This window comes from Sphaeramia orbicularis, chromosome 6 (genome assembly GCF_902148855.1).
Source record: "Sphaeramia orbicularis chromosome 6, fSphaOr1.1, whole genome shotgun sequence".
Classification (NCBI taxonomy): domain Eukaryota; kingdom Metazoa; phylum Chordata; class Actinopteri; order Kurtiformes; family Apogonidae; genus Sphaeramia; species Sphaeramia orbicularis.
In genome coordinates, this window is record NC_043962.1 from 39840156 (window position 1) to 39853687 (window position 13532).

Genomic DNA, 13532 nt, shown 5'->3' on the forward strand with positions numbered 1-13532 from the left:
AAATTCCACTTATGATATGTTTGAGTAAAAGGCCATTCACCTCAAGAATGATAATGGTATCTATCACATTTTAAAAAACCTACTTTAAGTCGATGTTGGGAGTCCACAGTCAGACCGTTTAAATCATAATATACTTTAAAATAATTATGGAAATTTTGACCAGTGACCCAAAAAAAACTATCAAGTACTGCAGCTTTAAGTCCAGTCAGTGGCGGTTGAGCACTATTATTGGTTTTTACAGATACAGATGAACTTTATTGATCCCCAGGTGGAAATTCAGTTTTCTTAATCAGCTCAATAAAAATAAAAGGAAGAAATAATGAATCATTATACTGAGGTGTTGTAGACTCGGATGGCAGTGGGCATGAATTATCTTTTACACCTCTCGGTCCTGCATCTTAATGGAGATAGATGCCCACTGTAACTGCTCTTCTGGTTTGTCAAAATGAGGTGTAGAGGATTATCTGGATTTTTCAAGATGTCCTCCACCTTCTTCGGTGTACATCTTTCCACCACAGTTCCTAGTTTTTCCAGCTTCTCTCAAAAATAGACAATCTTTTTTTTTTTTTTCAATATTTTGTCCAGTCGTTTTTCTTCTTTCTCTGCTGCCCAACTGTGTATACCTCTCTAAAACATCTTCAACCTGAGTCTACAGTTGAGGAGGGTTCCAAGTCTGTGGAAAACATCGTGTCTTATTACACCAGTAAAAAAAGTAGGGCAACGAGCTGAGCCAAAAAACAACAGACCAGTGGCCTGAACGTCACACATCCTGAAGTCCCTGGAGGAGCTGCTTCTGCATCTTCCAAGACCCTATGTCAAGCATGCACCGAACCTCCTGTAGTTTTCATATAAAGAACACATTGAAGTGGATAACATTGTCCTCTACATGTGACACCAACCTTACTCTCAGCTGGATGAGCCTAGTGATTATGAGAATTTTATGCTCTTGGATTTTTTAAGTCCACTCAACAAAATCCATCCCACCCATACTCAGAGACAAGCTCCAAATGATGGGCATGGATCCCTCCTTTGTTACCTGATCACAGAGTACCTGACAGAAAGACCACAATTCATCAAACTCTAGAACTGTGTATCTGAGACAATAATGAGCAGCACTGGGGCTGTTTTGGCTCCCTTTGAGTTCACATTGTACACAGCGGACTTTAAGTACAACTCTAAGTCCTGTCACATCCAAAAATACTCTGATGACACAGGTCTTGCGGTGTGCATTATAAATACACAGGAAGAGGAATACCGAGACTTGACCAAAACCTCCTGTGACTGGAGTCAAAAAACTGCTTCCGACTGAACACTACTGAGCACTAGGGATGTAACAATTCGAGATTTTAGTACTATGATTATCGTCAGAGAAATAATTGCGATTTCACAATTACTACAATTATTTTGTGGGGGGGTTTATATGTGGGGGTGCGGCACAAAAGTGAAACTGAAACTGAACACACATTACTAATTCCACCACGTCTCCCACTGTTGTGAAGTATCCAACTATTTTATGTACCTTGCGTTGTGATCAAACAGTGTGTTTACTGCATGAATTCATAAGTTAACCCTCCCAAAGCTTGTATGACAGTCTGAACTGCTGGAGAAGAATGGCCTTACTGTACGAATGCTATGCAGCCAGATTGTTGTGAATAGGCTGGTAGCCTGAGGCTGCGTAGATGACTGTAGTGAATGCAAACTGTATGGAAACGAAAGTGAGTCCACATCAAAAATATATTTACTGGTCTGAATTTCTGAACAGTCTGTCTCAGACAGACGGTCAGCTTGTTCCGTCTCTGTCATTTTAACTGATGGAAGGTTGGATGCAGTGCTTCTGTAACGTTGCATTTGTTCCGTGTGGGAAGCGCATATTGGCGTCATTGATTCCACTCTTAATCTACTGTACTTCATGAGACAGTTTTAGGAAGCCTTGACAATTAATTAACCATGACGTTTAAAATTGCGATTAACTGTAATACCATGACATCATTACGACCCTACTGAACACCAAGACCAAAGAAATGGTGGTGGTTTTCAGAAAGCCTAAACTGCTTCTTCAGTCAGCCAACATTTGTGGGGTGGACACTGAGGAGGTGTTGACATATTTCTTGAGGTGCATCTTCAAGACAAGATGGACCGGTCTGAACACAGATTCAGTCTACTGAAAGGGACAGTTGGCTATTTTTCCTGAGAAGGCTCAGGTTCTTTGACATCTGCCTTAAGATGCTGCACATGTTTTACCAGTTGGTCGAAGCCAGTGTTCTCTTCTATACTACCATTGGCTGGGGGGTAACATCAGACAGAAAGAAGCAAAACGGCTGGACACACTGGTGAAAAAAGCTGAGTCTGTTTTTGGAGAGAAGGTGGACACACTTGGTGGAGAGATGTACACTAAGGAAGGTGGAGGACATCTTGAAAAATCCAAATTATCGTCACCATCTCATTTTGACAAACCAGAAGAGCAGCTGCAGTGGGTGTCTAACCTCCACAACACCTCAGTATAATGATTCATTCTTTCTTTCTTTTATTTTTATTGAGCTAATTAAGACACTGAATGTCCTCTATAGGAAAAAACATTCATCTGTATAGTCAACTGTGAGCTTTGTGGGTAAAAGTAACAACAAATAATGACTCAAAATGCTTTCACACATGAAAGTCACATCTGCAAGTCTCAAGCTTTAAAAAAAAAAAAAAATTCATAGGTTCCATCCAGTCAGTTTTCGGAACCAGATCAAACAACTGTGCATGATACACTTACATTTAGTCACTGTTCTCTATGTGTAACTCCTTGACATTGACAGGTTTATAAATGGGCATTTGTCTGACATTGGCAAGTTGCTAATTTGAGATGGAATTGAAATGAGAAACATGGCTCAACAGTTTCATCTTGGTGCCACTATCCTTGTATTATTATGGCATTACAACACAGTTTCTTTCATTATAAAACTTAAATGCCAATAAAAATATTGTGGGAAAAAAATACAACTTGTTTTTACAGTTGATTTATTTGTTAAACCGTATTATTAACAATTATTATTAAACATTTCACCTGCTCCTTACCCCAGAAGCTACCATGGTTCATTTTTATCTCTTTCTGGCTTTTCTTTGTTTTTGTTTTTTGTCTACTGGGGACAGGAGCATCATCTAATTTTCTGTAACTGGTACAAAAGCCACGAACATCCTAAAATAACTTTTCATACTATAGACAGACCCAACTATGGATCAAATCGATCAATTCAGGACAAGGTCCACCTCTTTTTACTGGATCAAAGTCCAGCCTTTTGGTCTGCAACATAGTTTGGGGTGAGGTTTCACACCTGCAAATTTGTAAGGTTGGACCCTAAAGGTTGACTGTTGAAAAATTTGTTCAGTGAATAGATATCTGGTTTTCAATTCATGCAGAAGTTAACACTACACACTTTTTCTCATGCTAGCTCTCAAGTTAAAGAAGTGGTGTATTGTGTTACACACAATCAGTCTTCATTAGATGAAAGGGTCATCTCCAGTCGAGCAGCTCCTTTTACTCATGGTATCAATGCCTCACTCTGCATCATGATCCATTAGTATTACTCTGGCTAGGCTGGTGTTTCTCTTTAAGTCTGTTTATAGTGCGTCATAAGAGTCTGTCAGCACTCAAAGTGCTCAGTTCACCCTGTACAACTTAAACCTGGTCTGGGTTGTATTTCCATGAATCTGAATATGTGGAGAGTCTAGGTCCCACTGGAATTGCTGGAGACTTCCTGGTTTACGTTTCAGTAAGTTATGGGCATTAATTAAACTTTGTAATAGGGCTGCACGATTTTGGCCAAAAATAAAATCCTGATTTTTTTTTCCTCTAAAAACTCGATTTTCAATTTCGATTCAGGCTGGTGGTGCCGTTTTAGCCGGCATGTCATTTTTGTGTGCAGCAATACACTCCTCCCACTCTGGCATGTGATGAAGTTTGAGCTGCTGAAATAAGTTAGTTGTGCTCCTGTCTTTGACAGATACCACCTTCAGACTGAGTTTGCAGCGAGAAATGGTTTGGTCTATTTCGGAAACTTTGAAGCCATACTAATTCCACACAACCGACTTGCTCGTGCTATTTTTAGCCACGAACTTCTCACTCTCCTTAGCAAACGGCATTTTTGTAGCCGTGTGTGGAGACCAAAGACTGTGAAGACCACTCTCACAGTTAGGAGGAGGAGCCTACGGTAGCCTGGAGGTGCGCAGCCCAGAGACACAAGAGAGATTAAATTTGATTTGACGATTAGGCTACCCTTTTTTAATCATTATCCTAATTAAATAATTTGATATCAATTTAAAATCTCTTAATCGTGCAGCCCTACTTTGTAATTTTACCTTGTTACGTTGTTTAATGCTCTGATTCATAAATTTTTACCAGACTGGATTGCCATGGGTGAACTTACTGCAGCGCTACATTAGTTTACAATTCTGCATTACTAATGGTAACTTACAGGATCCTTCAACCCATGGAAAGCTATGATTACACACTGTTGATCACTGGTGAAGCCTGGGAGCCCTAAAAGGGGAATTTGGGGCAGCTGAACAAATCTGGTAGGGATCAAACAGAAAAGTCTGAAAATTTGGATCAAATGAGGTAGGGGCGAAAAGCACCCTCAAAATGTTGTACTCTGCATCCTACAACAGGTGATCAGAACGTTATGGTTTAGAATTATGGATGCTGGGGATGGAATTACATCACTGAGAGTCCTTACAAATATAGAAGTGTAAACAGTGTGTGTGTTGTGCGAGCATTGTGTGTATGTGTCAGTGGGCAGCACTGATTCGCTCCCTGGGCTGCGAGGTGCTCAGGACAGTTGTCTATTTATAGCTGCGAGGAGAGAAATAATTCAGCGCGATCACAGAGCAGCTCGTTCAACTCCTCTCTGACAGAGGAGATGAGGAGGAACGAACAGATGAATCTGCCTCTCTTCCTCCTCCTCCTGCACCCCTTCCCTTCCTTCCACACCTACTGTATGTGACAGGTGGGATATGATATCTGTCTGAAGCTGCTGGGGCTCAATCCTCCTGCACTGATCTGTCAAAACTAAGCACTATGCAGATATGGATATTTTACTGTGAGAGTGGAGCTCAGGTGAATACAGAGTTATGAAATCTTAATCTCATTTCCTCCCTGACTACTTGACTACCAGGTGGATACCAGCTGTGTTTAGCTGTCCTCTACACAGGTATTGGTTCTGGGACATCAGATTAAAGACGTAAACACAGACATTCAACACGTCAGACATCATTATCTTTTTTCTTCTATGTGTATGAGGAGGTGACATACGGAGGAGTGACTGATATATATATATATATATATATATATATACATATATACATATATATATATATATATATATATATATATATATATACACACACACACACACACATATATGTTGTAATTTTTACTGGTCTAAAGCCTATATATAAACCAGTAACCAGACTAAAGTACAAAATAAAAGAGTCCCATATTCTATGAAACACATTGATTCTATCACCAAACATTTAAGGATCACTCCACTGTTTATTTAGTGCTTTGTCTGTTCTGTTTCATCTGTCTAAGGCACATAATAACCTTGGAAAGTTCATTTCTTATAAAATCAGAAGCCAAGATATTTTTTCTGCAAGCTGAAGCTGTATGCCAAACAGGTGATATAAGATTTGTATAATTCTCAAAATATCTTTGCCAGAAAGAGAATTAACATATAATTTGCACTTTCTGTTTTACGTTAATTTGAAAGATGAGAGCTTAAATAACTCTTCTTGATATTCTTAAAGTAAACAATTTTGCATTCTGTTTTTGACAGAATCACAGGTATACAGTACTGTGTAAAAGTCTTAGGCAACCTTTACAGTGTTTGAATGAGCATACATATTTATTTCTCATTCTCTTTTCTTCAGATACGACAATAAAATACAGGGAATGTGTGCCCAGCCTTAAAAGACACAAAAAAAAAAAAACTGAGTCAAATGTGTTCTAACGGTTAAAGTGACCGATGGCCCCATGACAAAAAGAAGCACAAACAGACACATTTGACGTGTTGAATAAAACTTGGGATGAAAAATCAGAAAATTAATGCAATAAATCTTAGATTGTCTGAACAAAAGGGTTAAAGACATGTTAAGTGCAAAGGGAGGTCACATTAATGCTGCCACTTTGGTTTATAGAGGCTGTTGTTTTCCCTGAGTCTTTGTTTTTACTGTTGTTCATCCTTCACTTATATCCAGATAGAATCTTAATACAGAGACTGTGAAATGCATATGTGTGGGCATTATAACTTTACTAGACCAACAAACCTAATGTCGCCCTACGACTTTTGCACAGTACTGTATATAAATACATAACTAAATGATCTGCACATTAATACTTTTTTTTTTTTTTTTTTTTTACAGCTCTTGTAATTCCTACTTCAGCTGTGGTTTGGTTACATTTAAGAGGATATAATTACACCTGGTAGGCTACCATACCACCAGGAGAGAGCTCCTTCATTGTGGGAAATCATTTTCAAAAGCATGACAAGAGTCATTTCCAGCTTGTTTTCATGCCTGATGTGGAATGAGCCGAAGCAAACAAAAATATAAACAGCCAACGGTCCGAGATGCAGAATGATTTTCTCCCTGCTGAGGTCCAAATTCAACATCAAAGGCATGTGCTGTAAAGTTCAGGATATTGTGAAGCCACTAAACATCTACTCTGCCTCCATTTTCCTTCCCTTTCCAGCCGACTACATCTCCTATCATCTCCATTGGATGCAGGAGAGTTTCACGCTGCACAGAAATACAGTGTGTGTTCAACTTTAGAGAGCTGAGCTGCACAGGCAGGTGCAAAGCATCAGAAATAATTGGTTTAAAAGCAGACAGGTGGAGCTGTCATATCATGTGTGTGTAAGCAGAATCATCCAACTTTAGGACACACTACAAAGAAAAGTAAAAGACATGCCCTCATTTTCTTCCGTCTGTGGATTTTTTTCACCTGGTTAGCACTGTATGTCCGTGATAATACAACATATTTCCCTCTGTTTTTCCTACAAATGCTATCAAACAACTTGGGATGCTTCCTGCAGTTCTGCAAATAATCAAGCCTGACTTAGGTTCTCTACAGAAATGCAAATTTTACATCCAATGACTCCTCAATAGCTCTCTATCTGTACAGTTGACTTTCAACAGAGAAATATCATATATTATCTATATCGATATTTCTATACTATACTAAAATAGCAACAGACTGATTAATTGGAACAGTTAGGATATTTTACAAGCTATTAGCAGAATTTAGGATACAAGGCTTAACAATGGAATTAACGACTTTTGCGAGGGAAAAAAAATCTCATAAAATGAAAATCACACTCCTTTTACAATTTGATCCATGATCAGTCCGTGTCTACTAAGTAATTACCTTGGATTTAACATTCAGGTCCAGATTTATTTATTTATCCCTTATCTTAAATGTTCAGTTCAACAGCTACTAATAAACTCACAGATGTTAATTCCTGACAATGTCATATTTTTTCCCTTGGATGGCATGATATTGGCCAATTAATCAGTTACTGGCTTTTTAATATTCCAAATATTTGTATTTATTTTTGTCATATCAGCCCATAAAAATCTACTATCAGTCAACCTCTGATCTTTATGATCATTTTGAGTAAAACAATTGAGTGAGCCAGCATATATTCTTATGCCATCATACAGAAAAATTCATAAAATCTACACCACACTTTTAGTTTGATATTGGATGACAGATGGATTCTCACATCAGTTATGGTGTCATAAAATCCAGGCTGGTATGTGCTTGTCTTAAACTGAGATTTAAGGAAAGGACAAAGACCGTACTGTTTCAGAAGTTGACTGTAAAACACATTATTAGTGTCAAATGCTGCACGGAAATTGTTGTGCACAATAAAGGTCAAATGTACAATTGCAGTAAAGTAAAAAGGCCTTCACTTTTTAATGACTTTTCTGAAAAGAGGTTTACCTAAACCTTGCTTTACAAATTGATGTGTATAAATTAAATACTTAATATAATAACATCAAAGATGTGGGTTTACTGGGTGAATTAATCTCTGTGGATTCTTATCAGCCTCCTGATCTGAACATCAACTACAGAGGAAATTGTTCGGTCACATATTCAAGGGAAACAAAATTGCACGAGATGAACACACTTGACCTTTAGCCTATAGGTATCAAAACTACAACACGAAAACACAGCATTAATGCTTCAGTCTACAGAAATCCAGAAATAAACACAAAACACTAGACTCTACAAGTACACTTCTTCCACCTGCACGACTTTCCTCTCTGTCTTATTCCCCATCCACACAAATGCATGTATTTTGCAAAATGGATATTATTCTCTACATTTGGGCCAAAAAAATATCCATATTAGTGTAAAAGGCGCATCTGGCATCTTAACCTGGCAGAAAGAAAGAGTGATGATGTGACACAAAGTGAAGGCAAAATATCATGGTTACAGACACCAACTATGTTGCAAAATGCCATGAAAACAGGGTCTTGTTTCGGGTCAGACCACTTGAATTACAATATTTTGAAAAGTTACTCTGGGCACTGAGTATGTCTGCCTTGTGCACCTTCATACTTCAGAGGCAAATAATGTACTTTTTAATACACTACATTTGTCTCAGCTTTAGTTGCTGCCCAATTAAATTCTCATTTATGGGATGAGTTCAAATTCTCCCTCTCTAAAATTAAATAAATGCACACCCCCTTGGATTCGCTGGAAAACACATCACTAAGCAGAAAACAAACCTCATGAGAAAATGGATTTTCAGAGATATGTGGTGCTAAAACGTCTGATGATCTATAGAATATGATGCACTGCTGTAGGCTGACACACCTGATGGTATATAGGCAACGTAGTTCATATGGTCTCAATCTTTAATAGGCTATTTAACCAGTAATATGAGAATAATCTACAATAAACTGAGAAAGAGAATAAGATGACATAATAATGATAATAATAATAATAATAATAATAATAATAATAATAATAATAATAATAATAATAATAATAAGTGGATGCCTTTCCTTGATAATACTTAAAAAAAAACTTGACATGGATACATAACTTTTACTTGTAGTAGACGGATCTCAATATTTCTTCCACCACTGCGAGTCAGATATCTTATTTGAATATATAAAAAAAAAAAATACATATGCATTCTTCCATAATCTCTTTAATGAGAACAGTATCTGCAGGTGACCATTACACTTCATGCACCTTTAATACACAGTTAAGTCCCGTAAGGTCACATTGAACTCACTCTAAGCTCCATATGCGAGATAAAAATCCCCATAACCTATCATCCATTAGGAATGCACTTAATGGTATCTTAGAGATAACACAGGGAGGATGTGGTTTGGTTTGGCATTAATAGTGACACCTGGGGATATAGATATTATAGAGTTACTGATGAGACCGCACGCGCAGGTTGAGAAGAGGCAACCACATTAGAAAGGTAACGGCAAAAGTGAACTTAACCACCGTTAGAACTCCAATTACACCACCAAAGCTCACATAAACACACAAAATAAAAAGCCCAATGTGATAAGCCTTGTTTCACCCTGCACTCACCTGTGTGGAAATCAGCATGGACGCTGTGGCGGAGTTTACCGGTCCGTTGGAAAGTCAGCTGCTCCCTGCTTTGGTTACCCTCGGTTTCTCGAGACAGAAATAAAAAATAAAAATAACACTAATAACGACTGTAAAACGTTGACAAGGTGAAGAAGCGTAGACGGTAATGTCCTGCCCTCACGCCAAAATGTCCATTTTGTGTGATGAAAGTGCACAGGAGGGAAGGAAAACGCCCAAACTTACGGGGAGAGAATGCAACTGAGTTAACTGGGGACGGACGGGCGAGGCGGCGCGAGGGGGAAAGCAAGATGGCGCGTGAAGTTCAGAGAGATCAACACGGAAATACCGGAAGTACTTTCAAAATAAAACCCAATAAGCGAATATGCTCATTTACATTAAACTTTACAAACACGTAAACAAATCTAGTCTGCCTGCACTTTTAAAAACACCAATACTCATCACAGGTAATATTTATTTTAATTTTATATATATATGTGTATATATATATATATATATATATATATATATATATATATATATATATATATATATATATATATATATATATATACACACACATATATATAGCGCCCCCATGTAGCATTTAATATGTACATAAAATTTCTCTATGTGACTGTTTCCTAAAGTAGATGTCACACACGTATTCTTACAGCTTTGTATGCCTCAGACGTCTGAAAATGTTACAATTTTAATTCCTAACTGTATCATATTTTGTTTTCTGACAAATTTATACACATCAGAAAACCCTTTGACCTGGTGAAATGATTACATGCCGAGTCCCACTTACACTAAACAGAATGAATCAGATTGGCACGATCATCTCATGAGAAGAGGTAAAAAAAAAAAAAAAGTTTATTTTTAGTTTATGGGCAACATTATATTATATTATATTATATTATATTATATTATATTATATTATATTATATTGTACTATATTGTACTATATTATATTATGAGAAATCTCTTTGCAAGGCTCCGTAAACAATATAATATATATGAACCTTCAATAAAACACACGTTTTAAAACATGACAAGAAAAACAACCGTTGTCTTTATTATGCGTTTGAATTAATCAATAATTGTAATTATGCGTCATGTAGAAAATAATATCCCATCACTGCAACTCAGATATTATTATAAATACATATGACTGAGGAACTAGTCTGTATTTTTAATAGATGCAAACATACAGTATTAGAATTGTTCACTTTTTGTAAATGTCAAACTGCTATAAGATCATGTCTGCCCTTTTTTTCCAACCGGAAATGCCGTCTCTTATTTTCCGTGACTTGACTCCACGCACGGAGTGGCAGTAGCGGTGTGTGTGTGTGTGTGTGTGTGTGTGTGTGTGTGTGTGTGTGTGTGTGTGTGTGTGTGTGTGTGTGTGTGTGTGTGTGTGTTTATGCATGTGTGTGTGCTCCTCCCTCCTGCTTCTATTTCTTGCTGTTTACCGGTGCTCCCCCGGGACCTCCGTACCGCCGACACCGCCGCCTTTGCCAGGCAACGGCGCCGCAGAAGAGCTTCAGAGAACCGGGAGGAGAGCAGGCAGACGGGCAGGCAGCAGGAGCGTGTACAGCCCCCTGTGCAGTGTACCAGGAAAAGAAACAATACCACCACAAGTACAATAACAACAAAGCATACTTACCAGGAGCATTGTGACTCCACTGTGTTGTTGTTATTATCTGCAAGACCCTCACATGCAGGTCTGCCATGACAACTTTTTCACTGGAGGTGATCTTATTGTGTTGATTCTGGCTGACCTCTATGTTTTCCTTATATATTGATCTCCCAATGATACATTTCCCACACTCCTATCTGTCATGTTTACATAAAGATTGCTTGTATAAAGAAGCTTTGAAGAAACCATGATTGTTTGTTAGTGACAAAGCCTTCTTTATACCACACACCTGCCTCTTTCACTGAGCCCCTGATACACTGAAACATATACCTGGATCTTTTTACTGCAAAACATAAGGGAATATCAGGCTGTCTTTGGACTTTGGAAGTGATCGCGAGTTGTTTTGCATATCAGATTCATCATGATACCAACCAAAGAAGGGTTTCATGTTTAAAAAAAAAAAAAAAAAAAGAGCCAGTACTGGCTTGTAGGTTACTCAGACCTGCATCCACCAGCTATATGAGCTGCAAATAAAATAAGATGAGGTAACACACATTAGACAGCCAAATGCACACAGCAGAGGAAATTCACCAATCAACACATTTAAAGGTGTGAACAGATATCAGTCAGTGGGTTTTATGATTTGTGTGTGGTTGTTGAATCTACTGGCTTACTGCTGTCTCTGCCAACACCGTTCAACTAGGAGTGATATTTGAACATTGTGCAAAATGTGAAAAACTGGAGAGAGAGTTTTCCACAATGAGCCACAGAGCAGCTCCTAATTAAAGGTTCAGTGTGTGGTGTTTAGTGATATCTAGTGGTGGACTTGCATGTTGCTACAACATTATACCCCCCTTTGCCCTTTACTGGCCACAAAAACTGTGAAAGATCCTTATTTACCATCCCCCCCCCCCCCACACACACACACACACACACACACCAAAAGAGGGAGGCAAGAGGTACTGTTTATGGTTCTGTTTGATTGCTTGATTGTTAACACTCTAGCAGCAAAACAATTGGTTGAATTCATACCAAATTGGGTTTATAGATTGCCAGTGACCCAGAATAGATGTGGTTATATTTTGGGAAAAGCAGGTCAAAGTTCAAATTTTCTATTAATTTTTTAAATCTTTTTTTTTCCCCTCCCATTTACTTATAATGGGAGAAATTTTAAATATTTATAAAAAACATCAATTTTATTTCAATTCACTTCAAACTTGCTACATATATAGAGGCAACTGATATGCTGACCACCACACACAAAGACATGACATCAGCGGGATCGATGCCAAAATTAGCGCCAATACATGTGAGGGGCGGAGTTTGTTGTGCCTGGCACCACTTGTTAGAGTCTGATGGGATGGAATGAATACTAACTCTGGTCCTTCATGCTGAATGCCACCGACTGTAAAATGGGAAAAAGAAGTTAATCATTTTAAAGTAAAGAAAACATAATCATTATATTTGCAAATGCCCCATCTTCACTCATTGGTAGATGGAATAGGCTCCAGTACCCCCTGCCACCTTGAAATTAAGCGGAAAATGAATTAATACATATATTTTCAAGTGATTATACTTTGATGGAAACATAATTATTGATATTAACCTCAGTTTTGTGGTAATACTGTTTTAAATCCCCTCAAAACTTGCAAGCCTGACCTTTAACACCTCATAGAGAAAGTTACCGTGTACCCCCTGGACCTAACTTCAGAAAAAAATAATTGATCCTGTTAGAATTGTGTCACCGTCTGTCAATTTCAAAGATACTTTTAGGAGCCAAGAAAGTCATGGTTTGTAGTAAAGACAGTAAAGAAACATCTATTTGTGTGTTAAGCAGCTTAATGGACTGCATCTCTCGTCGCATGTGATACATGTGACCAACATCAAAATGACTACTTTGTTATCGTATTTTACCTTAATCTCCAAGAGTGATGTGAAAAAGTATTAAAAGAGGCTAAAATCACTATAAGTCTGGTCATGTTGAGAAATCTTCAACAACTCTGAACAAATTATGGAGAGACAGATACAATGATGTCACCACTATGACTTTTGGGTATGTAGTCTTCCTATTTTCATAGTCTGATACTTCAACAGTTATACAAAAAAACTGCATTTTTCTTAACTTGTAATTTTTTTATTGCTAAACTTTCTATATGTAAATGATGTAGACTCCAAAGAGAATGAAAAATTACTTGTCTGTCATCATTGACTTAAACAATTTTTTTCCCGAAGTTCGGTCCCATGGGGCACAACTAGAAGGAGCAGGATAGATAGATAGATAGATAGATAGAT

General features: G+C 37.8%; 1 protein-coding gene across 1 annotated transcript in view; it reads right to left on the reverse strand.

The window, feature by feature from the left end:
- LOC115421627 (carbohydrate sulfotransferase 8) overlaps positions 1–9868 on the reverse strand; it is a 120658-nt gene extending 110790 nt beyond the window's left edge. The window contains exon 1 of the mRNA XM_030137603.1: positions 9602–9868. The gene's annotated coding sequence lies outside the window, so the exon portion shown is untranslated. The remainder of the gene's footprint in view (positions 1–9601) is intronic.
- Between the last annotated feature and the right edge of the window lie 3664 nt (positions 9869–13532).